Source organism: Cariama cristata, unplaced genomic scaffold (assembly GCF_000690535.1).
Source record: "Cariama cristata isolate BGI_N322 unplaced genomic scaffold, ASM69053v1 scaffold28364, whole genome shotgun sequence".
NCBI lineage: Eukaryota > Metazoa > Chordata > Aves > Cariamiformes > Cariamidae > Cariama > Cariama cristata.
The window spans coordinates 23175-49190 of NW_009612942.1; the positions used below are offsets into that span (position 1 = coordinate 23175).

The following is a 26016-nucleotide window of genomic DNA, read 5'->3' on the forward strand; positions in this document are numbered from 1 at the left end:
AAAAAGCAGATGGAAAGAGAGACAAGGGAGCTGTCAACTGGGAATACGTCCATGCTTCTGCTGCAAAGATTCTGGCAAAAAGCAAGCATCATATTTAGGTTTAGCTGCATCTTCTCTTCCCTGCTCCTCAACCATTCTTTTCCAGTGTCACTCAACACCTCTTTACACCCTCTTCCTACAAAGACCTTACCACTAACATACATTTAATTTCACACTTGCAACCTGTGGAAACAAAGCAAGCCCAGAGCCTTTTCTGCAGGTCTGTGCCAGTGCAGAGGAGCTCTCGGGTCTCAACCTGAACAGTTTGCAGTTTAAGACAGGTGATATTTAAAAGAAAAACAAAACACAGAAAGCAATGAGGTGGGGAGCAGGGGGGAGAGAGAGGGAGAAAGAAAGGAAGAGAGAAAGAGAAGGACCAAAAAAAAGGCAATCAAAGGGTATTTATATTTTGTGTTTAAAGAGACTTTAAACAGGAACTTGCCAATTTTCTGTAACCAGGATTAGAACAGAACAAACTCAAATACTTCATCCTTCCGCTGAGTCCTCTGAGCTGAATTTCACTTTCTGCAAAATGGCCAATATAGAAAAAGCTTGTAAATCCCAGTGATGTAAGGAACTTCACATTACTCTTCGGGAAACAGAGGCAGGGGCAGATTCACTAATCTAAGTAAACGAATCTGTAAAGCAGTCTGGATTTCTGAATCCTCATCATGTCCCACATAAGAAACAGCACCGAGGGCCCAGCAATTTCCATGCCACGCTGCCTGGCACAAGCAAAACAAGACACTTGAATGGATGAGAATGTTTTTTGAAAGGAAAAGTACAGTCATTACTGTCTTCACACCTGCCCTAGCCATGTGGCATGCATTCTTATTAAAACATGTTTTATTACTTTAAAAGACCTCCCACCATTTCACTCATTGCATCATTAATACCAAAGACCAAGGTCACATCTGTAAGACGCTGCCTCAGAAACCTGCTGAGTAGCAGAGCGCTGCAAAACCTGTCTGAACAGGTGGGTACATATTCCAGCAGCTCAGCACTGCCAGGGTTAGCCTGCTGGTAATACCCACGCCAGCAAGGTTAGGGCTGGCTTTGATAGTCATGATTATTCTGCAGCCTAGGCATATCTTCAGAGGATGTTGCTACCGGCTGGTACTCTGCCTCTGGCTTACTAAATACAATTTCCATGTGTGTGCAGAGGAAACCTGGATCTTCTAAAGCTGTTTAGATAGTTATATGTACACAAAGAGCTTTATAAGACATTTATGTTAAAGAACTGTTAGAACCAGCACTGAATTAAAGGCTTGACTTTTAAGGTAAGGAACTTTCCTTTAAAAAATGTCTGTCTTCTTTTTGTTGTGAGGTGAGCTTTCTTTGTTTTGAAAATAATGAAATTCCACAAGTAAGATGGTATCAGTCAGTTGAGCTTAAGTTGTGTAAGTTAGTTGTCATTACTGTGACTTAAAACTGAGATTTGTATTCAGAAAGCTCAATATTTATTGTCTCCCAAAATTTAAGTTCACAGAAAGACTGGCTGCTCCTGCAGGCGGAAGGCTAATCTTACCATCTCTTATCCATGATCAGTCCATAGTTACATTCTCACACATGAATGATCCTGAGTGGATCTGCTGACAGCCACTAAAGCATCATCCCTGGACGATGCTGACCAAAGGCCTCCAAGCACAAGGCTCTGAGTTATGCAAACAGAGTCTGGCCCCACTGATGCCAGCCAGCCTTAGCTTTTCCACCAACCTGGGAAGGAAATGCAGGCGTGCAGGCACACACATTCCCCCCCACAGCCCACTGAGCACGGGGGGGACAGGCTGGTCACTTGATTTGCAGAGAGCTTTTCCATTTGTCCCCCTCTACTTACTGCAGCGTTCGAACAGACAACCCACTCCCCTTTCATCTGCTCTGCGGTGGCCATTTCTCCAGAGCTGCCCATCATTTCCTTATCAAGCAGTAAAAACGTAGGATCACCAGAGACACAGCTCAGCCTTGCTGAGATTCCACTCTCTCAGCGGGTTGTAAATGCCCCTATAATGTTGGCTTTTTTAATCTTGTGTTATTATTACCCGCGGCTGCCATTCAGTCTGCAGAGAATAAAGCACCAAGGCTTTCAGGACCCACACAATGGCTCTGTGCATTTGCCAGCAGTTGGACAAACAATACCTCTGTGTTTCAGCTTTATTGGAAAGCTTTCTGTTGTGGGAGTCTGACTGCATGTGTTCCTCCGCTCAGGCAATGCAGAGGTGTGAGCGTGTGCCTACAAATTCATCGGTGATTTCAGGAGCACGTGCCTCCACAGCTTCCTATAGAACCAACATGAAAGCGTGCGGGCAGCTACCCGCAAGCCCAGTGCATTCCTCCAACCCTACGGAGGGACATAGATACAGGCCTGCAGAGTCAGTCCATCTTCTCTATAGATCAGTCAGGGAGTATGAAGCTGAACAGGGCCCCCTCCGTGAATAATTACGTTCACCTCTGCGTAAATGGTGTTGCTGGCTCATATGGAAGTCTGATGACATATGACATAACTATGAAAATGTCAAAGCTCCGCTTCCCCAAATCATGTTCTTACATGAAATCTTGGCTTCCGCTTAAAACTAAAGAGCCTGAAATCCTCCTGTTTGCAAGGAAGGCTCGAAAAGTGGAACAACCAAAAAAGCACAAATTAGAACGCAAAAGAGATTTGAAAAATGCAGAGCTCTTCTAATTTGGGAAGACTGATTGTTTTGGTCGGTTCGTTATTGCTTGCAGGGGACACTGCAGATGTGTGAACTCTTACAGAGCTCCAAATATTCCCTCACTCAAGAAAACAAGCCATGCTGCACACCCTTCACATATTCAAAACCCAAGAAAGAAGTAAGAAAACCCCCCAAAAACCACAAGGTTGACCTGTAAAACTGTTCAGAAATGCACTGGAGTTATTTCATTTGCCTTCTGGTTTTAAGCACCTGAGTCACATTCTCATACTACTGCTGCCTAGGCAGTAGTGATAGATTATTTTATTTATTCCTTCCTTTTTCTTTTTTTTTAATTAAAAAAATAGAACTAAGATTCTCATGTACTTGTAAAACTTCAGGAACAACTCTGCAAAACTAGGGCAACAGAAAACATGCCAAATACTTCAAGGCTTGGCAACAGTGAGTGCCTGCCTGTCTCTCCATGGCAGGAGGAATGTCTGTCTGTCTCAGCCAATGTTTCCGAGTAAGAATGTCTCATCCTGATAGCCCATGTATATATAAAACACCTATGCTGTCAGCTCTCCAGAAGAGACCTTGACATTTTGCAGAAAACCACATCCCCATCTCCGCGGAATATCAGCAGAAGGCAGAAAAACCTGGTAGCTCTGAAAATGTAAGAATCAGGTGCTGCTTTCAGCAAGGATTCAAGTTAAAATGGAAGAGGCAGTGGTGAAATGGGCACAGGCCAAGTCACTGGACTTGGGAGTACCAAGGAACTGACTTTCAGGTTTCCCAGACCCATGTCCACAGCTGGCCTGTCCCACTCCCTCTCTTGTGAGCCAAGAGAAGAGATATTTTGAAAGGGAAGGAAATTGAGGCTTTGCTATCTTAAAAAGAGTAAATAAAAGGTGAATAGTTTCAGCACATACTGTATTATCGTTGCAATATTATGTACCTCATCCACCTGGAGAGATAAACTGCAGCTCACTCTCTGAGCTCTAACTTTATGGTAACTGGGTTAGCACAGGAAGATGAGCTCTGCTCTCTGTGGCCAGAGTAACCGGATTGCAATGTTCTCTTCCCCAAAAGAGTAATGAGGTGCCCAGAGAGCCTGCAGAGGTGTCAGAGAAACAGATGCTGTTAGACCCTTTGCAGGCCAAAGACAGATTGAGAATAACACAATACCAGCATAACAGGACCTTATCAACAGCCCTGCAAGTGCTAAGAAGTGGAAGCTGAGTGAAGGCTGTGACATCTGTCTGCATCACAGCCCCACTATTACTGCCTTCCGACCTTGCGCACAATCCAAGTGTCCAAATGGCTCTGAAGCAAGAAACAGCAAGACAGACAGGTGAATCTGAACTCTGATCAGCTGTCTGAAGAGACAGTATGAATATCTTACATTTCAGTAACACTTATCATCCACAAAATTTCCAAGACATCCATTCAACACTCCAAACCACAGAAGTAATATCTGCCCAGGTATAGATGGGCAAATACACACAAGTTAAATGACTGTTCAAGGTCATCCAAGGACTACGAGAGACACACATGTCTAGCAAGTAGATTACTCTTTCCTTTTGAAAGGCACACAGACACACGCACGCACAAGGGATTGAAACTGCTTAGCCAGGTGTGGAGCCTGCTGTGATCAACACAGCTTCACTGAGCAGTGAATCTTCTTGCTGCTGTTTCACTGGTGCTAAAATGTAAAAGAGCAAACCTTTATAATAAAATTCATTCAAACAGATGCAAATAGGGATGGGGGATTTAGCATCTGGGCTAAGTTACTACAATCTACACATCCTATTTGTTTGCTAGTTATTAAATTACCCACAAGCCATCAACAATTCAAGTCTCTCTCTGAGAGGCAGAGATTAACGAGGAATTGCTATGCAGAAATGCTGCTCATCTCTCTCTCTAGTGAGATCAGCCTCATGATGAGTTGCGGACATTTGGGAACAAAGGTGAGCCTTCCTGCAAGAAATGAGAGGCACAGAAAGATGCGAAAATGCTGCTACTGGGAGAAGAGGATTTGCAACGCAAGAATCTATAAGGAATGGTTTCACAGACACACTGCAAGCCACGGACTCCGATCAAACGCATTCGTGTATCTGGACCACAGAAAGCCATATTTCTGTCCAAGCACTAATGCAAATGAGATTTTCAGTGAAAGACAATGAAGCCAGTATGTAAATATTAATTTAACAATCTAGATGACAAAGCGTAAGCTGATCTATAAATAGCTGGTTTATTAGCAGGTGATGCTGAAGGCAGCTATCCTAGCTCCTCTTCCCACAGTCCCCTGTGCCATCTTGGGTTTATTGACCCCAGAGACACGACGACTCTTAACTGTATGCAGCTTGCTTCTCCACAGCTACCTGCAGAGAAGTTACAAACACTTGACAATACAATACATATTTATCAAGGTCCTTACACAACAAGGATCCTGCAGTACTATGCACACAATGGCTCACAGTCCTCAATTAAACTGAGCAAATGGTTTAGAAAAATAGAAAAATCATGCAGCCTTGCTTTTAAGCAGGAGGCAGCCGAGGAGCTGGTCACTGAGGTACCATCATGCATTTAGGGAATGACTGACACAGAACCAGAGCCAGGCACTGTCTGTCTGCATCTACACTGTACACTTGGCAAACTGAGCATCTATGATAGCAACACCTTTAATGACTCCAGGCCACCAAAGAAGCATTTTACCATCTCAAAATAATATGTCAAAATTCTCATCTCTTTCCGCAGCTTTATTTCATCTGGAATTACGATTTTATAACCTATAATAAATCTTACAATTCTTTACCATCTCTTTGGGCCACACACACAGGAATCCCTTCTTCCACACAGGCACAAGACAGCTATTTAACAGCGGACAGCAACACCCCAGCAGAGTTTAGGGCCAGCATTCAAGAATATTGCATCGTGGTAAAACTGCTGTGGCATTTGGATCAACACAACAGAATTGTCCTGACTGTAGTATGGCCAGCATCCATGGAAACCACGTGAATTACGATGTTTTAGGCTATTCACGTGGATTTGTACATATTCTCCAGAAGTCTTTTAAAGTCTCAGTCTTCCTCTTGCTGCAAAGAACAGTGACAACATACTTGACAGGGCTTGTAAATAGGCAGATTGAATTGGAGGAACAGAATGGACTTTGTTATCCCTCCCTCCCACTTGCTTCAAGTTTCTAATGAAACCTTCGGAACACAAGAAACTACTATGTTTCTCCTAGCCATATGATAAGCAGAAAGAAAAAATTAAAAGCCACACAATGAATACTTTTTTTTCCATAAGGTCCATCATATTCTTACAGTTTGTACAGTGGCAGGCTCTAGAGTTTACCCCGACAGGGAACCTGCTGTGCCGGGCACTGCCATCGACCCCAGCAAGGGCAGAGCCTGCACTCGTGACAGGGAAGCCTACAGTGCAGCTGGAGCATGCACAGAGGTGTACCGGAGCTCTGCTGGCAAAGAATCCAGGCATATACCCTCCACACAGCCTGCCCTGCCGCCGCACCCTCACTTCTCAACGCTGCTCAGTCAATTAGGTGATAAACATTCCCAGGGTACCGACTTGTGCTGCCATGACACTGCAGATACGCTCTAAAAGATCAGTCATCTGCGCCAATCGCAGCACGGTTCCCTGTGCAGCAGGTTTTGGACACAGGACTGTTCTTCATTTGTCTGAAAAACAAATCTTTACAAGTTTTGTTTTAAAAAGTTTTAAATACAAGGGTTAAAATTATATTTATATGAATGTAACTCTGCAATGGTCTTACAGTCTGGTTTTCAAGACCGCTAGCGACTGTGGAAGGGAAACTTTTACAACAAAGTTCACTTACTAAATTGTTTTCTGAGCGGACATACTTCTGTTTTCCATTATTTATGGAAATAAGAGAGAGGAGTTTGACTTAGCAGAATAGAAACTTAAAATAAAGCCATGCTCAGAAATCCTGCAGAATTTAGCAAGACAAGTCCTACGCATTGCGAAACTGATCATAAATAAAGAAATTAGTTGTTCTCTTTTAATCAGCTAGGAAAAAAACTATTATATTAATAGATTTGCAATCATCTTTACTATAGTATTTATTCTAATAAAATTATCATAAATCTAATAGCAATAGATGTAAGCAGCACCAAGGACAAACGGAAACATTTTACATAGTTCAGTAAATGCAAAATGCTGCAACAAGGCATCAAAACAGCCTTCCCAGGAAAAATCCATACAGTTGCTGTCTCCTTTGTCTTTGATGTAAAGTTACATATAAACCTGCAGTGCCAAATGACCCAAAAGAAGCTTGTTCTCTTCCCCAAACCTCTACACATGCCATTTCCTGTAGCTCCTGCAAAATTGCTGCTTCCTTTGTCTGCTGCCTCCTTTCCATATTAGCATATCCATTGCCCAGATCCTTGATTTCACAGCCCAGCCAGTTGTAATCCGGGAGCGCTTACAAGCCAAGACCCGAAGAAAAGTTTAACTAAGTTTGGTTCTCTCTGAAGTAAATTTCGAGCAACTAGAGCACAGATGAAATCCAACTTATCCAGAGTAATTCATTCTTCACGCTTGTTTAAACATGGTCACTCACCGAGGACAGACTGGCAGCCTTGTCTGTGGGTTGTAGACTCCACTGCGCTGCTAGGAACTGTGCTGACACAAGTCCACATCACACATCAGTGGAGATGGACTGCACCCTTCAGCTCTGGGATGGAAAGATCAAACTGCTAGATAGGTTCTCTTCCTTGCCAGGTACACTGATTTTTATCAACGGGAAAAGCCAATTAAAGTTGATAAAGACACACTCTCTGCTGATTTTTCCTTACTGCCCACTGCTCAGTGCTAGTATAATGGATAATGTTCTGCCTGTGGGTGTATTTTCTAAGATCTGTCAGTTCTGACAGGATTTTGGCACCTGGATAACTCAAGATCTATAGCAAGGGTCCAGGAATGCACCATTTCTCAGTAGCTGATGGGTACATTTTTCAGCAGGGCTTCCCTAATTAAAGGCCTAGAAAGAGATGAGATCAGATTGATAGGTTTTGCAGTCAGATGTTTTACGCTTAGTTTGATGAATTATAAATCACCTTTCGCAACTTTTGGAACACGTGAGAAGAGCATGCAAGAGAAACCACAGCAGTATGTCCAAAATATCACAATGTAACTACTTATTTTCAAATTCCACCTCTGTCCCTATGGCAAGACTGTTAAAGACACACTCAAGAAGAGCAACGCTCATTGACACAAAAAAAACCCCTAAACAACAACAACAAAAAAGAAAATAATATACATACATCAAAAAGAAAACTGATGCTATGAAATGAGACACTGCTGCTCTGGAGGTACTCCTACACAGAAGTGTTTTGCCCCAGATGGGACACAAAAGGTGCAGCTCTACTCCTCTGTGCATCACCCCAGGCTGGTAACACCGCACTGGCATTAAGTGCTTTGCACAGCTCAATTAGCAATCTCTCCTGCCAGACTAGCGGGAAGTTTTGCCTTGTCCTCGGCTGTCACAGTCTTGTCTCAGGGCAAGAGAAACCACTATCATATTTAATGCTTTGACTTCAATATCTGTAAAACTGTGTGAAGACAACATATTCTGCACTGGCTTCATCGTCTCTGTCAGAGCCTCTTCCCTATATACAGTGAAATATAACTCCAGAGAGGCCAGTAGCAAGATCTTTCAGAATAACCACAGCTTGTTCTGGTCTTAATGGGATCTGCAAGTACTGAGTTCCTCTTGCAGAGGTGAGGAGAGAACAACAACAAGAGCAAACCCCAAAATCAGGATGTCAGAGCCCAGTATCACAAAGTGGAAGGTAACAAGTTCCTTGCTGCCAGAGTGTTTTTCAGACCAACGTAGTCTTAAAGCTATAGTGAAGAAAGTCACAGAATAACCATCTGGGATGGGGAAAAAATATTTTATGGCAATTTAAAACATGAACCCAAAGAAATACAATGCAGAGCAACCAGGATGTGAAAAGCATTTCCAGGCACTGAGAGGTTAAAACAATTATTTGAGCAGCTGGGAAAATTAAAATGGTAAAATAATAGCTACCCTTCAAAATTCTACAGATGCAAAGAGACTCTTCAATGAATAACTGATAAAGGGGAAAAAACATTTTAAAAGAGAAACTATTTCACGCATGAAGGTCATACAAGTAACAGCTCCTCTTAAGAACCTGGATTTTCAGACTTGGCAAGAGATGAAGTGGTGGGGTTAACACGGCAGCGTTTTACCTCTAGGGACTCAGGGTAAAATCCTGAACACTCTAAGTTACACATGAAAGCGACTTTGGGCATATCCTTTCTCTTGCTTTTTTGAAAATTGTTCCCCATCTCAGCAAAAGCAAGATCACATAGGATCACACCACAATTGTGGTAGCACTTTGTCTGCTTTCCCAAGGAATTCTCCCAGCACTGGCACAGCCTCAATGGCTGCAGCAACCGGTGCAATCAGAGCAGCCAGTTCAGGCAATTTTACTACCCTGTTTTCTAGGGCTCCCCCATACACACAACCTTGTTCTGATAAATTATGTACCACCACATTCTTTTCAGAAAAAACTGACAGTCCATAATGAGCAGTTTGACTACTCAGGAAAGGTCTAAGAGGAAGAATAATGCCAGTCAGGAATGTGTGTATAAGCCATCATGTACACAGTGCTGCTCATCAGGACAGGGTACACAGACAGACAAATCCAGGGGACCCAAAGCTCCAGCAGAGCCACCTTCAGAACAGGGAGATGCTGAAAGCACACAGCTGGGGAAGGTTTATCTGCCACCTGGCTCCAGCTATCCTTCTTGTAGGCAATGAATCCTCCCTCTCTACTAGCTATTTTAAAACAAGAAATCAAAAATTTTCAGAAAGTAGAGAAAAAAAATGACAACTGAATATGCAGCACTGCAGAGAAGAAACCAGCTGCATGGTGTCAGCTCTTGTTTCTGTTCCTCACCCATTTCAAATGCACAACCTCTTCCACATAAATACTGAGCAAACTGTTACAAGGACAGCAACTGAACACACCTCATCAGAGTCCAAAAATGGATCCTCTGGCAAAAAAAGGCAGAATCAGAACGGAAGGCCAAATCCATCCACCCCAGCAGTCAATTCTTCCATCATTCACACATATTTCACCAGTCTCCAACTGCAAAGTCTTAGCTACTACTTTTATCTTTAAGTCAAAGAAAGAAGTCAGACAGCATAAACACTGAGATCCTCCTACAAGAGGCTTTTTCTCCAATCAAAAGACTTTGTTATTCCAGGATTACTAGAGCATTTCTGAAGAACTAAGATGTAGCCTCCTCAATCTGTATGTTTCTTCTCTCTCCAGAGTACAGTCTACTTCAACCTACTCTGAACACAGTCATTGTACTTCTCTAGTTGACAATCATCTGATATTGAGTCCTGATGCTGTCAGGTATCTCCTCTGATGGGCTACACTGCTCACTAGCCAATGATATTAAAAGAAAACATGAAGAGGATGAGCCTGCAGCCTCTCACACACTTCTTGCTGCAATCGCCTTGAATACCTCCAGCTACATAGACCAGGTTTGACCACTTTCAGGATCAGAAATGTCCAACATGTTGCAGAAAGGAGTAGTTCTTACCCTGTGTCTATGTTACACCAAAGTAGCCTGTGTCACAGAAAGTAACATGGCTGAGGAAACATTTCCAAAAGAGGTCTTGACCTTCCCATGGTCCTGAGGGACCCTGTGACACATTTTTACAAGTCAGGACCCTAATAGTCTGCCAAACCACATACATTTCATCTAAACTAAAATTATGACTGCAGCTTTAATTCAATATGCTCTCCTTCACCTCTGATCCTAATCTGTTGGCAAGAGCTGATGGACTGGTAAGCACCTGCCTTTCTTTTGCCCTTTAGGTGACTGTCACTGTGCTGGCTGAACAGATGCCAGCAGCTGGAGTTGCACAGCAAAACCATTTAGGAAATTCACCAGCTGGGTACCTAACCTGCCTTAGCAGAGCTGTGACTCATACTGGGAAACGTGCAAATCCATCTCTGGTACCTTGTCATGGCACTGGTTGTGATAAAAACACTGGGATACCCCAGTTTGTCCCCTCACCGTACCAGCGTGACGATCAGTCATCAGTCTTTACTTGCCCGAGGCAAACAGCATCCTGCAAGGTTGATGTATAGTTTAGTAATGTACTTCGGGATCCTTCAGGGTTAAAAAAAAAGTGCATAATCTGACAAGATGAGAAAGAAGCTGAAGTAGAAAAAGAAGGTGTGAGGCTTACACAAGCACCCACACCTTTCTACCCTCCTTCCATGGAGTCTCTGAATCCTAGCCATGTTTCCTGGAGTCAAACTCCCCTGTGCCAAGCAGCTTTCATGTTCAGTGAGGAGCGCAGGGGGATGCAGAGGATTACTCTATGTCCTTATGAGCTTCCAGTACTCAGAACCCAAAGACTTCTTTTGCTTCTCTGATCAGCCACGTTCAGATGCATATTTAAAAATAAGACAGACACTGAACTCTGTCTTGCCCCCTGAGGGAACTGCAGCCTCCTCTTTCCAAACCGCCAGTTCGGTGCTGCAGGGAATAGGCAGCCTGGTGTCAGCTCCAATACAGATTTTAAAATGAAAGGAACGCAAACGAAGGGGACAGAAGAGAGGAGAGGAGGGAGGGAGAGAGAAGGTGCAGAGACACTGGAAGGAAGCAGGTGAAAAATTGAAGACGAGGGGAAAGGAAAAATCTGAGCCCAGACTCTAGAAAGAGGTTAGTAAATAAAGAGATAGAAGGAGGAGGAGGTAGCAAAACCAGGCAATAGCATATGTCTAGCTTGCTTGTACATACTACAAGAAAAATCTTATAGATGGCCAGAACTGCTCATGCCAGGTCATGAGGAGGATACCACTCACTTACAGTGATATCACTCACTTACAGTGATATCACTGAGCCACACACACATAGTTTAGAATATACGTGAAATACCTGCAGCTTGAGTTTCAATCACAACATCACAGAAAAGCCCTAGAACAAGTTACCCTTGCCTACAGCTTCAAGCATTTGCTATGCACTGTCCTGACCTAATGGAGACCCACCCCAGTGCTAGCATAGCATTTGTAATGATCTTGAATTCAGCACACCACAAAACAAAATAAAACAAGACAAAAATACAATGGAGAAAATAACTTGGCAGTGCTATACAGCACTTGTTTCTGGTTTCAGTGGGTCAAAATAGGGATTCCTCAATCTTCATGTTTCTAGATCCTGCCCAATAGGGTGGCAAATTTCTAGTATTTTTAAGCTGAAGAGAAGGATTTCAGATAGTTAATCTCAGCGAAACAGTTTTGAAAACCTTAAGATAAAGTTGACAAATAAAAAACGCCAAGTCAGAAAGCAAGAGGACAGGTTCTTACAGGTCTACAACACGCAATTCCAGAAGCTCGTCAAAATTTCAGTGGCACTTGAGAATTTGTGCCAAGACCAAGAAACACTTCCAACTGTTGATTCTCATCAGAACAGAGAGAGCAAAGCAAGAACAAAGATGGAGTAAGAACCAAGGATGATGAGGAAGAGCAAGCAGGACTCAGATGCACAGTTACAGCCTAGAGGTTTGTGGAGCAGTTCAGATCCACTGAAGAAATTCCCTTACATACCTGGCTGGTGAATCCAAACATCAATGAGATCCAAACCTGCTGGGGAGATTAATTGCAGACAGCTACAGATTAATGCACAATCCTTATAACCTTTTATCCACATGACAGTGTACTAGACTGCTGTGCTTGGGAAGACTCTTCTCGAGGGAAGATGCCTACTTCAACCTTCAAGCACCACAACACTCATACTGCTTTATGTTGTCCCTTAAGAAAAGCTTTTCATAGCAACAATGAAAGCTTTTTGCACTGAACAGCTGGAACCAAAGTCAAAGCACAACCTAGCAATTTTCTTGGCTGAACAGAGATGCCATTGAATCCGAGTATCACAGGCAAAAAGCCCATATTGACAAAGGTTTGAGACAGTGGTTGAAGTTATTAAGAGAGTCAGAACTGCAATTTGCAGGATTTACAAGAATAGTATTTTGAACCTTATCCTTCTGCCACAGCTGCCATCCAGGGATTATCTCCCCTACTTCTCTCCTTTAAATAATTTTTTTCCATAACACCTATCAAAGCTACCACCTTCCCAGCAGGAACAGCCAGGACTTGCTGTCAGGTCTCCCCAGATGCTCAGATTAGCTAGTTCTCTTCTCCATGTGGGAACCCTCAGATCCCACAACTTAGTGGAAGCAAGGATTTGGACCTGAGATTCAAGTTTCCATGAGGGAATCTCTGTTATTAGAGCAGATCTGGTTCCAGACACAGCCACTGTGAACTATGTGACAGGGTATGAATCCTCTTCTATATATTCCTTCTGTGTGATCTCACTCTTCACTTCTTCACAGCCCCCTTTTCTCTATAGTATTGCAACACTTCATTGATTCAACACAATCAACAAGAGAGTATAAAGGAGAGGCAGACTCTCAGATTAGAACAGCTGGTTTTCTTGATGGCATCACGTCCCAAAGAGAGGTAAGGAATCACAAGAAAAGAGACTGCTTATTCTCAACAGCAAACAACTCCATACCGGCGAAGAAAGCACAACCCTGCTGACTGTGAGAAAAAGGCAGCAGTGGGATTTTGGATATATCTCACACTTCTTGATGGATCATGCCTGAAGATTTTGTGGGAAAGCAGAGCACAGAGGAAACCACGTTTCAAAGCCTATCACTGTACTCACAATCCCTGTGAAAACTTTCTAAATACGGTTCCCTGCTATACTGTCCAAAGCCTACAAGCAGACCTGCTGACACAACCAATTCCTCAATGGCCACACTCCACAACTACTACACCCTGCTCCCATTAAGCTTTGGAATAAGCTCCTGTCAGTCATGCCAAAGTGCTGTCAATTTTTTAATGGTTTAATGATAGATGGACAAGGATGACCAGTGGGGACTGAAAAAGATGGTCAAAAGTCACGTGACCAAGGTCTGAACAAGGACTGCTAGACATAATAGCCACCCATGTCCCAACCAACAACCACACTGAGTACCCACCCATGAGCTGACAAATCATGGGCTATTCCACTCCTACACAGTCGTCTGTCACACTAGTCCTTCGACATAGGAGCACAGCACTGCAAAGTTTCCTCCTCCCTCATCTCAACTACTGTCCTGCCTCAACATGCAGCAGCAAAAACAAGCCATCAAGGAACTGACAACTGCCTGCGGAGCAGCAGGAGAAGGTGCTGAGGCCAGCGAGGATCAGCAGTTGCTCTGGTTCCCAGAGCTTAAATTTCCCAAGCATGAAATATTTGACTGAACAACACAAAAATAGGTGCAGGAAGCAAGACCATAAGCTACCTTAAATCCATGAGCTCTTTTCTTCTTCCAGATTGCTCACACCTAATACCATGTCTTTTATCTCACACTAAAATAAAAGAATATGCATTAAAGGATCAGGCTATTAACTTCTGAAAGCTGGGCCCTTTCCATAGCGCTCTCTTGCAACAAGGGGCTTGCTTCCATTTCTCTAAAGCAAAGAAGGAAATCGATACTTGGACAGAGAAGGCATATTCCAAAGGACAATCCCTAAAACCAAGGCTGTTCTCTTTTCTCAGTTGCTGCAGTAACACCCCTGTTGAGTATCTCCAATGAAGCTGATTATAGTGGTAAGCACAAGTCAGCCCCTCATACATTTAGGCAAGTCAGAGTCTTCAAGTGGAAATAAGCCACTTCATGAGCAACAGAACTAAAGTCGCTTGGATTCCTCCAGATTCATGTCTCAAAGTTAAGTTCTTCTGTGACCAAACTGATGTCCAATAAAGGGTGAGTCAATACCATTCCCCCCCTGCACAAGCACCGCTGGGGTCCCTTCCCTCCACCTAATTGCCTGCTTTCACAAGATATACAGGAACTTATTACTTCAGAGCCTTTGTGCCTTCTGAGGGACATCACTGCAACTCACCAGCAGGTTCAGAGCAAGCAGAGTGGGACAGAAACCAGGCTCACAGACACACAATATGGTTATGTGAGCCCCATTTTCTTAATCAGGGTAAAATTCCAGACACAGCTGGGGGGAGCCATACATTCAGGGGAAGTGCTGGCACATTAAACCCAGAACAGTGTTACCTGTGACACCTGAGCAGGCTCTGCCTTGCTCTCCAGGGGCTGCTCTGTATATGACAAAGCTCCTGACCTTCCAACATCTGTTCAGTTTTTATATAAAAGCAAGTCAGGGCCCTGTAAGGCAGTACAACATCTTTGTTGACATTTCAGTCCCTGAGAGAGAAGCTCTCCTTTGGCTTTGTGTCAGCCACCTTTGGTTATGTCAGAAAACAGTGCAAAGCCTGTTCTTTCAAGCAAAGCCGTTTGCCTGTGCAAAGGTTCCCAGCAAACAGACAGGAGGTGGCAGCTGGAGAAAGGAGACCTGGGATCACTGCACACAATCTCACCTTTTATTATTTATCCACATTTACTGAACGCAGCCTGGCTCTAATCCATCAGTGCAAGAAACCTGCTAATATACCTGTGTGATTGGAGAGATTTTCCTGCATTTTATGGGGCTCTATTGCAGCAAATGTCAAGGCTCAGTAAAACAACAAGGCACGAGGAACTGTCTTATGCAGCCTGGGATCTCTCTTGCTCATGTCGCAATGAGCATACATTTGATACTGCATTAAAGAAGGAGCTTGAGAGCATTCTGTTGTCTGAAGTTGATGCTATAGCTTTGTGTGCGCATAACCCCCCCATCAGCACAAGCTAGAACAAAGTATGACTTTCACATTTAATAGCTTCCGAAATTGTTGTCCTTGAACAAAGTGGCACCCCATGTGCCTCAAGACGTTTGCTAAAGGCTGGAAAGAGGGGAATTCATTAGAACATTACACCTTCTCTATCCTCAGCAATGAACATGCTTCTGCTCCAAAGAGGTCAATCTGGAGTCTGTACAGATCCTTTAAGGTTGGCTTTTGCAAAACAATAAGGTGGTGTACTACTGGTGCAGTACAAGCTCTGCACAAAAATTTCTCTAGTACACTCCAGCTCTATCACACTGCCTTAGTCATGCCAGCTCAAGGTCCACACAGCTGGGAAGAATCCTACCTGGATCACAGCATCCAATACATTTTTCAATGGTTGTCCACTTCTATAGGACTTGAGGAGATTTTCTGAGCCTCAGGATACTTATGAACACACTTAGGTTTGGTATTAGAAGACAAAATACAACTTCAGTGTGCCACAGGAACTTAAACAGTACCACCAACACCCTAGGGCCTAGAAATATTATGGAGCTTGTTAAATGATGATAATTCTAACTAGGCCACCTTCAGCAGTACTGAAGACAAAAGCTTTCAGCCGTTCTTGCTGATATGGCCTGAGGGAACCTCTTGTGTTCAAACTCAGCAACTAGTGTACACCTGAATCCATGAGAAGACACAGTAGTCGTGTGTCAGAGAGCCTGGAGGGTCATTAGAAGTACCCATATAATTTACCGGCATACTGTGTTTAGCTGTAGCCAGTGCCTCAAGAGTAGTATACATTTTCTCCCTTCTTTTGCCCATGAAAAGGAATCAGAAGTAGTGCCCAAACATGGAATTAAGATGGCATTGAGATGGGACACACAAACAGTAATTCAGTCTCCTTTCCAATTCCTTTAGGGAGATCAACAAGACTCTATAACATATCTATAACCAGAAATTCTCCTATTCTGTCAAAGAACTCCTTTCATAAAGTTATCAAGTATGTAATTGAAACAGAGTATATTACTTGCCCTGCTGCCTCACCCAGAAGATAAAAACCTCAATTCTTTGATATTTAGAAACCTTCTTACTTTTTTTCATCTTATGCCAATATACCTCTCTAAATTACACAGTTCTTCCTGAAGTTTATACCACAAAGATGTGTTTACTTATACTTTTCTTCGGAACCTCTCTCTGATCCTGAAGCATGAGGATAATCACTTTGCCAGCTATAGTTTCAACCCTTGATCCAAAGGCTTACAGTCCTATCAGCAAAGACACTCTCATAGAAGACTGTCTTCTAAACAGCAGCAGTGCGGGGATCCATCATGTAGCTGGGCATTGCTTGCCTGATCCCGTAACAGGCAACCATGCAGAACCCACAAATCAGTCCAGCCCAGTATCACTTACCTATTTCCACAATAATTAAGACATCACTACATAGAAAAACCTCAAGAGCAGAAAGAACGTGTTCTTAATGTAACAGCTAAAGAAGAAAGGTTTGTCCTAAACCAAAACTTAACTGCTTATGTAGCTGGGTTGAGGCACTGCACAGTACTAAAGAAGCAAATAAACTCAGAACAACAGCAAGTCACAAGTAGGAAACATTATTCACAAGATAAGACAAATGTAAAATTTACAGCAGTCTAGTCTGAATGAAAGGGGAAAAAAGTTGCAGCTGCTATCATCTCACAAGTTTTTAAGCTTGCTTTTTGTTCAGTTGTCTGATTTCCTGAGGATATATATTGTGAAGGAAACTTCAAACAAGCAGAAAGGATATTTGAAGGTCCAGGAGTCTGTACAGGTGCAAGTAACTGTAATGGGAAGGTACCATCTCAGACCTGGCGGAAGGACACTGCCACCTGCCAAAGGCTTGCATGACCTGGATAAGTGGGTGCTCCCTTCAGTTTTTAAGACAGTGTCCACAGCATATAAATCAACAGCATACTTGAAATAACCCTCACTGGCAAACTCAAAGAGGAATCCAGGGAACAAGTAAATGAAGAAAAACATTCTCCATTTCCATATGAAACACTTGGATCAGGTCAGGATTTAAGTACACACTCCACAGAGAGGAAGCTGGAATGGTCACTGTGCACACTTCAACCTGTTCAGGAGTTCAAACAAACACCAAAAAACCTCATGATCTTCTTTCACCGATTTTAAATTCATTCTGAGAAGGAAACTAGGTACCTGCAAAGACAAAAGTGCTGCAGATGTGGTGGTGATTGTTCAGAGCTCCCAGTCCTCCAATAAAAGAACAGTGTAATAATGCTTTACTAGTAGACCAAACAGAGTAACTCTTAGCTTTCCGTTACACAGCTGAGTGAAGTAACCCAACAGATGCACTGCTCAGAAAAATAAACCCAGTCCTTGTGGGCAGCAAACGTGGACTGATAAACTGAGTGGGAGAGAATGCAGAGGCAGATGGGTAGAGGTAATCGGAAATGACAGAAAGATAAACAGGCAGAGGGCAAGCAGAGAGCTTGAAGGACAGAGGCAGAAGAGCTCAGATTTTACAGCATACAGATATTTGAAAAGTTAAATCAACAGCTTTCCAATAGCATTATTTTAAAAATCATTTCCCCTAATATATGCAGGGAACCAGCTGTTTGCAAAATGACCTTTAAACCCTACCTACCATACCTTATTAGACTAATTCAGAGCTGGAGGTTGGCTGATCCTGAAATCCATTTATACAGGACAAACAGGCATTCAGCAGGGACAAAGAGCAAACACATTGTCAAAATAATTTTGCCTGTGTTTCTGGATGCACACTCAGGCTTAACACTATAGAGCAGTGCACTTCTCCAATTTCAGAAACTAGAAGATACATGAGACATTGCAGCACCATCCTAACTCAAGGCTTCACTATCTGCCTCCCTCACATTACAAAGGTAACAAACTCTAATTATAACAAGTGTTGGCTTTCTGCACAGCTTCTGTGAATGCAGAGATCTTTAAGAGCCTTTCACTGACTCTTAAAGGTCCCCAACAAAGGCCTATAACCAAAAAAGATGTCATAACCAAAAGAAAGTTTCTTGCCAACAGATGAAAGTATCAGTAGAGCTAACTCTAGCACTATATTCATATCACTGTAACACGCTGTCTTCAACATGTCTTGTTCCCACATTTGAAGCACTGTTGCCCAGAAAGGTTACTTAAACTGGCTTGAGAAGGTCTAGCTAGGACTGATAGCTTTAAACTGCTTTGGAAGCATCACAAGTATACTAGGAAATATCTCCAGACAAGGTGGTCTGTTGGGCAGACAGTGTCACAGGGGGGTGAAAACCACAAACAATTAATGCAGCCACGATGCAGAAAGAAACCTCCCCACAAAGTTTAGATTTTGTAACAGATGAATGCTCTGCAATCTTGGACAGAGGGGCTCTGTGGAGAGAACAAACACTAGCAGGCAGAATCAGGGCAACTTCCATAAAACTTCTCCTCCAACATGCCGTAGCTCTGACAAGAAAAGGACGGGCTTCCTACTAATAGGGAAGGCTCATCCATCATTCATTAACTTCCTATGTCCTCTTTGGCACTGCAAAGAAGGGCTAGTTAGAGCAGTCTTTCTTGCTTGGTTGCAACTCTTCCACTGAATTGGGACCAATGCCACCAGAATAATGCCGGCTACATACTATCTACACAGACACATTCAGCTGATTGGTGAAGGCTTTAAATCCTATTAGTCCTCCAGGTATTCAGCCCCGAGACCTGCTAACAAAAATAGCTGATGGATGGTGTGTGGAAACTGCAAACTGCATGTAGCAGGAAGCCATCCTGCACAGACTACAACCAACACGAAGCGTAACAAATTTTTGGTTTCCCCAGTTTGTCATGAAGACTTTGGCATCACTGATATAATTTCCCAAGTTATAGCCAAGTTGTCAGAGAATGGATCTAACATCAGCATGGAAGTTATGGAAGTCAGGGCTATTTTGGAACTTCTTGGGAGTCTGAAGGCATTTGACCACTGACCTTGTGCTTCTAACTAGCAGTTGCCATCGACAGCAATTTTTGTGGATCTGTTTCAATCTAACTTCAGCAGCAAAACACATAGTTTAAAAATTGGAAATCAACTTCTTTCTGTCCGAGACTGCTTGGTCATCAGTCTCCTGGAATTAATCCGAGTAAGAACTTCCACTTCAAACTTGCCAACACAGTGCTACAAATCTTTTGCGAAAAAATCTGGCATTAAAACAGCATGATGTATCACAACACTCACTCACCCCCAAGCAACTATCTCCCATACTAGATAAGGTCGACTGAATACAGGCTACAGTTCTCAGGAAAATGCTGCCTAACACACCATACAGAGAGCACAAAATTAAAGAAACCTGTTAGATACAGTAGATCCATGTAGGTCCCATTAATTTAAGCCAAAAGAGAATTTATTTTTTTTTTTAAGAGAGAGAGAAAACAATACGCCAGGGAAACACATTGCTTTTCCGATAGTGTTTGTCCCTACTTTGCTTGAAATTTTGATACCCAACTTCAAATAAGCCTTTTCAGATTCATCCACTCAAATACCACATCACAGCGTCAAGTCAGCTATGACTTCTTGTTCCTGACTGGTTACTCTTACAGTATTTTTACTATAGAAAAATTTTTAGACTGCTTTTAAACAGATTCAGGCAAACTAAGTTTTAAAACAAGAACTGTAGATCACATTTTAGAAGTAACAAAATACCGAATAGTTCAACTTCGGAAATTGTAACACTATTCTGACTTCTTTCCCTCTTTCAACAAATTATTCTTCAAAACCATCTGTGAAACTTGCACATTTAGATTAACTTTACCTGTAAGTATATCTGAAATCAGAACAATCAAGCGAGAAATTAGACCCAAAGGCAATTCTGCCTCACTGTAACAATGTCAAAAAAACAACCAAACAAAAACTAGAAAACCAAAAATAAATGCACATGGACCGCGCATTGAACTGTTAGACAACAGATTGTTTTTGAGAAGAGAAATGGGGTCATAAGTCCTCCTTCCAGACCAGGCAATGGATACAAGAACTTGAGAGGAAAAGATGATGCAGGGTATGGACTAAGTATCTCTGGAAGAGGAGTGTTGAAGCACAGCCAAGTGAGCAGAAAAGTTTTAAGCTTATTTATGTTCTTTTCAAAAATGACAAACTACATGAGGTGTCACGTTTGGGCTTTATGTGAGACAGAGAAAGGTACTTGTCCGCATGGGTTAATAAGTGCTGACGAGATGCCAGGCTGTGGGGAACATCAGGGCTTCGTGAAGTGCTGAGACACAGAGCAAATAAAAAACTTATGCCTCCAGTTTTGTAAATTGCAGGTATAGGCAGCAGCCATTTCCATTTTAAGTAGGCCAGCATTTTACTCTGGGACATGCCTCATATATTAAGATGGTGGTTTATGTCCTTTCAGGCAGCTCTATAGTTTTAGTTTATCCACTGATGAACTCCTGAGGATACAAAGTGTTGTGTATAGACCCAAGACTCGCCAGAACTGAGAAGTGCTGCCTTAAAAATCAACACAACTGTTTCCATCCTTTATAATTAGAAGCAAAATATGGATCCTTTTCACCTTTGCAAATAACAGGTCAGAGTATGCTTGGGTACAGTTTATCCACTGCTCCTCTCCTCTGTGTTTACGACTAAACAAACAGCAGCTGCCTGCAGCTTGCGGTCTCTCCACCGACTCCCTTGTGGGGGCCATTTATTGAGTCATAAACTCCTCCGATAGTGTTATCACCACAGCATTTGCACAAATAAAGGTTGGAAGAGAGAAAGATTAAAAAAAAAAAAGAGAACTGACTTTACAAAGAAGGCAAGAAAAACACTTTACAGATATATTTGCTTTGAGCAAGGACCAACTGACAAAAGGCAGGGCAGGCACATACCTGGCTGAGGATGGCTGGGCATATCATCCTCCAGATATGAAACACAGATTTATCTGAAACTACGAAGCTGAATTTCAGAAAGCTCAAACAACCCTAAAGCCTTCCAAGTTAGATATATTGCATTTCAAGTAGCATACCGTGTGATATATTTATATCTCCTCAATGAGACTTCAACAGCTAAGAACTACCTCTGCAGAATCCCGGGGGAGGAGAAATCCTGGCATTTCCCAAGTACAGATATGGACCTCACTATACCTGGCCAAAACTTTCTTCCCCCAGCCACAAACACTGACTGTTACTCTCTACCCCAATAGGTACGCAATCTACAAAGCATTTTGCAATCCATCAGAATGGAAACAACACTTTAACAAAAGCCACATGACCCAGAATTATCAGAGATACCTGCAGTGCAGCCTCTGGCATCCAACGCATCCCAAAGTTGTTTCTTTTAAGCAGAGGGAGATTCAGGTTGCAGAAATGACAGCTCCCAGCAGGCCATGCTTCAGAGCAAAACTTCTCCATCAGGATGGGACACTGCACGACTACCTACAGCATCTTCTCAGCAATCTAGGTCACTGCCCACAGATCAGGGACAAACTTCCAGTAGAGTTGCAAGGCTTTGCTGAGTGTGCCAAACAGGAACTAGGCTTTCACAGGGATCACTTGGAAAAGTAGGCATAGCAAATTGACCACATTCCTCTTTATTACAGTCAAGGGCAAAGGACAATGCACTCAACTCAAGTTTATGTTAAAAGTCTACCTCTGCTGGAATCCAGTCAATCAGTGTTCTGCAAGGGCTTGTTTGCATAGGAGAGTGACTCACAGTAAACAAGTGTGAATTTTCCCTGCACTTCCATTACAGACCCAGAACGTTCCTATACAGAGAAGCTGCCGTACCATAAACTCACTCACTGGTTTATTGCATTATAATTTCCTTATGTAGACAAGCCCTAGAGCCTTGATAGAAGTAGGTTTATCTTTGTCTGTTACGAACAGCAGACTCCTGAGAAGCTGGATGCAGAACAGGGAGAAAGAGTGCAGAATTATGAATGGCTCCTAGCTCAATGTATACAGCTGCTACTGACAAGAGAATACATGTGTCTGAGTATGCAGCTCTTTATAGCTTAGTTTGTCCAGGAGCTAGAGCACAAAAATTTCACCTTGGTCCTTCTGTGAAAGACAGGCACCCAGAGACAGTAAGAAAACACTTGGAAAGAAAGGGATACATGCTCTTCACGAACAGACATTTTTCGGCACAGAGTCACAAGAAGCAGGTTCTGTTTAGAATCTCAAACACGTTAATGTATGGTCACCGGAGGCCACATTTTTCAACTGGCAGCTGGTCAGAGATTCCCTGGTATAAGCATCAATTACATAACAAATTAACCAACTAAAATTTGACAAAAATTCAGATTTGCCTACTGGTATGCACAGGATATAAGGGAAGCAGAATGGGTCACAAATATTCTGAAAAGCTTGGACGTTGAGTGCATATTTGCAGGGGAAGGGAAGCAATTCACTAATAAGACTCAGACTTAAAAAAGCAAAAAACAAAACACATTTGTTTTTCCCTTCCATCTGGACTCAAAGTTAGAAATTACACAAATCTCCACTGCCCACTCTCCTTTTCCTTCCACACCCTCTTCTCATTGGCACAAGATAAAACCTTGGGGAAACAGCAGCAGCAATTTTCAATTCTCATTATCTAACGGCAGCAGTACCTTTTGGTGAAACTTGCGGTCAATAAACTACAGGCAATTTTAAAAGACACAATGGGAACTGCCCCTCCCACAGCTGTCCCATTATCCCAGCTTTTATTAGATTTAAAGCCAGCGATTTTTATGCTGTAGCTGAAGTTCTGCAGAGCCATGAAAACAGACCACCAGAAAAGATAAAACACTCCTAAATTAAACAAGAGACATTACAGTAACATACTCTAAAGTCAGAGAGCTTCCACACAAGCAAAGCATAGGACACAGCAAGCAACTCAGAGACTAAGTGGGCTGACGCCGCTGCAGTGAGCCAACGGTAACGCAATCAAAACTTAATATTCAGGATGGTATAAATGGCAAAGTTAAGCAGGTTAGGCAGGACAAGTCGAAAGCATACTATCTACAAAGGCAGACAATCAGAGCAGGATCCTGCTCCCATAACTCTATGAATATCCCACTACAGGCATTAACTTTGGCGTTCATGGTCTGGATGTGCCACCTAAGCGTCAGAGAGAAATACTCACTTTGCCGGATGCAATTTAGCTGACCTGTTTCAGATGACTGTTTTAGTATCAGATGCACCGTGCTCTAGTGGCGCCTATTTCTCTTCCTTGACTACAAAAGACACCCTGATAGCCAGAAAATATACAAAAGAGGTAACATTAGTTATATCCCTACCATGCACTACAATAAAATAAACTCTTCCAGTTACACAGGGCCTGTACAGGAAATGAGTAGAAAATAATTTCAAAACTCATTAAGTGATTACCTGACATATTTGTCCATGCGGCAGAAGTAACTGAGGGTGCATCTCAGCTCCCGGCTCAGAGATTTGCACAGCAATAGGCAAAGGGAAATGGGTGCCCAAAGGAACAGTCTCAAACGAACACAGTAAGGGGGAAGATGCAAAGAATTGCTTTCATTCACAGTAAGCTGTAATTTTCAGTCTAGAAATCTAGAGCTTGCTTTCTCTGAGTGTAATGTATATCATGCCCTGGAGACATTTTTACCAGCCATCAAAAGGAACTTGCAGAGAACCAGATGCTTCATTAAAGAATATTCACCAAGACTTATAAAATCTTTCGTAAAAAGCAGAAGAACAAATCACCAGCGTGCAAGGGAGCTGAAGTCACACATCCAGTTTTGATCACAACCTCCTGTACTGGAAAACAAATTGTGTTTAAAAAAAAGGAAAAAAACACCCAAGAAATCAAGAGATTCTGGCCTCTCTTTCCCACGTTCCTCCAACCTGAATTTCCTGAATGAGGAATGCGTGAGACAAAGCCATTTGGTAGAAGATGCTAATTTAAACTTTAAGAAAAATAACAGCTTAAAAGGGGAAGGGAGGAGGGAGTTTTAATCCTTCATGAAAAAAACAACAGCTTGTGATCACTACATATATCTCGGGAGTCAGAGGACTCAGTAAGAGCAGTGAGGCAAATTGTCAGGGCTTGAGTTGTCCTGGGACAAAGTAAAGTACAGAAGATGTACTGCCTTACACAAGTTTTACTTGAATTTGTACTTGCAGAACTCTCTAGCGCCTATATCTAGCTGCAAGTTTTAGTTACCTATTCCTAGTCTCTCTCACCCCTTCTTGAAACATAGCAAGCAGATTTTCTGCCATGTTGTCATCATCCACCACAAATTAATGTCCTATGCACCGCTCCTTCCAGGAGGTTTCTATAACAGCAGGGAAAACATTTCTAAAGTTCACTGAACACTCCAGGAATGAAGACGACCCCCAGTTTTTGGTTTATAAAGAAAACCTACCAAAAACCCAACCACCACAGAAATTCAAAAAGATCCAAGTTAACAGGATCTTTCACTGCCCTCTGCTGTTACCAGTCATTTAGCTTCCAATTTACTCTTCAATAACGTCGGGCTGGGGCTCAGGGCTGGCAGCATCCCAGCCCCTTTCTCAGGCGGGTTGGAGCCGCAGCTTGCAAATATGCTGAAGTTTAATGCAATCTGTCTTCTTTGGTAATCACATTCCGCCCGCACTGCATGCAATAAAGATGTATTGGTAAATGCATTTGCTAAAGATATACTCCACTGAAATGGCTACAAGCCTGATTTACAGGAGGCAAGGAGGAAGCATCAGGTAATGGAGGTTGGCAATAGATGCACCAATGCTCTGTACACAGCAACAGAGGGCATGGATTGTGCAGCAGCAGCACAGGCACCACTTTACTTTAAAGCTGAGAAAGAAAAAGAAACCACACGTTTTGGGAGCTGGGGACTTTAAAGATATCAGAGAAAAGCCCTTTCCCTGGCAGCTTTAACCTTGCTGATTTGCAGACATACAAAGACCTTCTTTGTAAACAGGAAGGAAAAAAATTCCACTAGGACTAGCAACAACATTTGGTCTAATATATCCTGACAATTTTCCCATCTCCTTCTGTTGGGTTTCTTCTGGGAGCCGGCTGGCAGCTTGTTTCATGTTATACTTAAATCAGGCATACAGCTTCCCCTCACAATGCTAATGCGACACAGAAAGACTGCTTCTATGAAATCTCCACCTCTCCCCCACCCTTTGCATTAGTAATCCCGTGAGAGGAGTCTCAGTTTTCTATTCCCAGAAGGCTCCATCCTTTTCCCCAAATCCACCTTACTGTAGTCTCAGCACCTTTTGGAGAATTTTCTACCCCGTCAAAAAAAGAAAAGCCTGCCCTTGAGGGACACATGACCCACTGAATCTTCACGTGGGGAACTGCAACCTTTAGACTCCAGACATCCCAAGCAGCAGCTTATATCTTACCACTGACTTTTCCCAAGACCATATCCTAGTTGTAATGTCCAAACACTTCATTATCCTTTCTCCTTCATTTGTTTCAATAGCCAGAAATTCTTCCAAGGTACTGAGCAGTCACTGTCCTAAGGCATCAACAGAATCTAGTAGGGCTCTGCATCTCAGAAGAAAGAGCCATAAAGCCTGCTAGCTGCCACCGCGCCCCCCCCCCCCGCAACAATGAACAACTATC

The 26016-nt window shown here is 42.7% G+C and overlaps 1 protein-coding gene across 1 annotated transcript in view; it reads right to left on the reverse strand.

Moving 5' to 3' along the window:
* Nucleotides 1–26016, reverse strand: part of LOC104160646 (MICOS complex subunit mic25-like) — a 114926-nt gene that overhangs the window by 11500 nt on the left and 77410 nt on the right. The window lies entirely within an intron of this gene.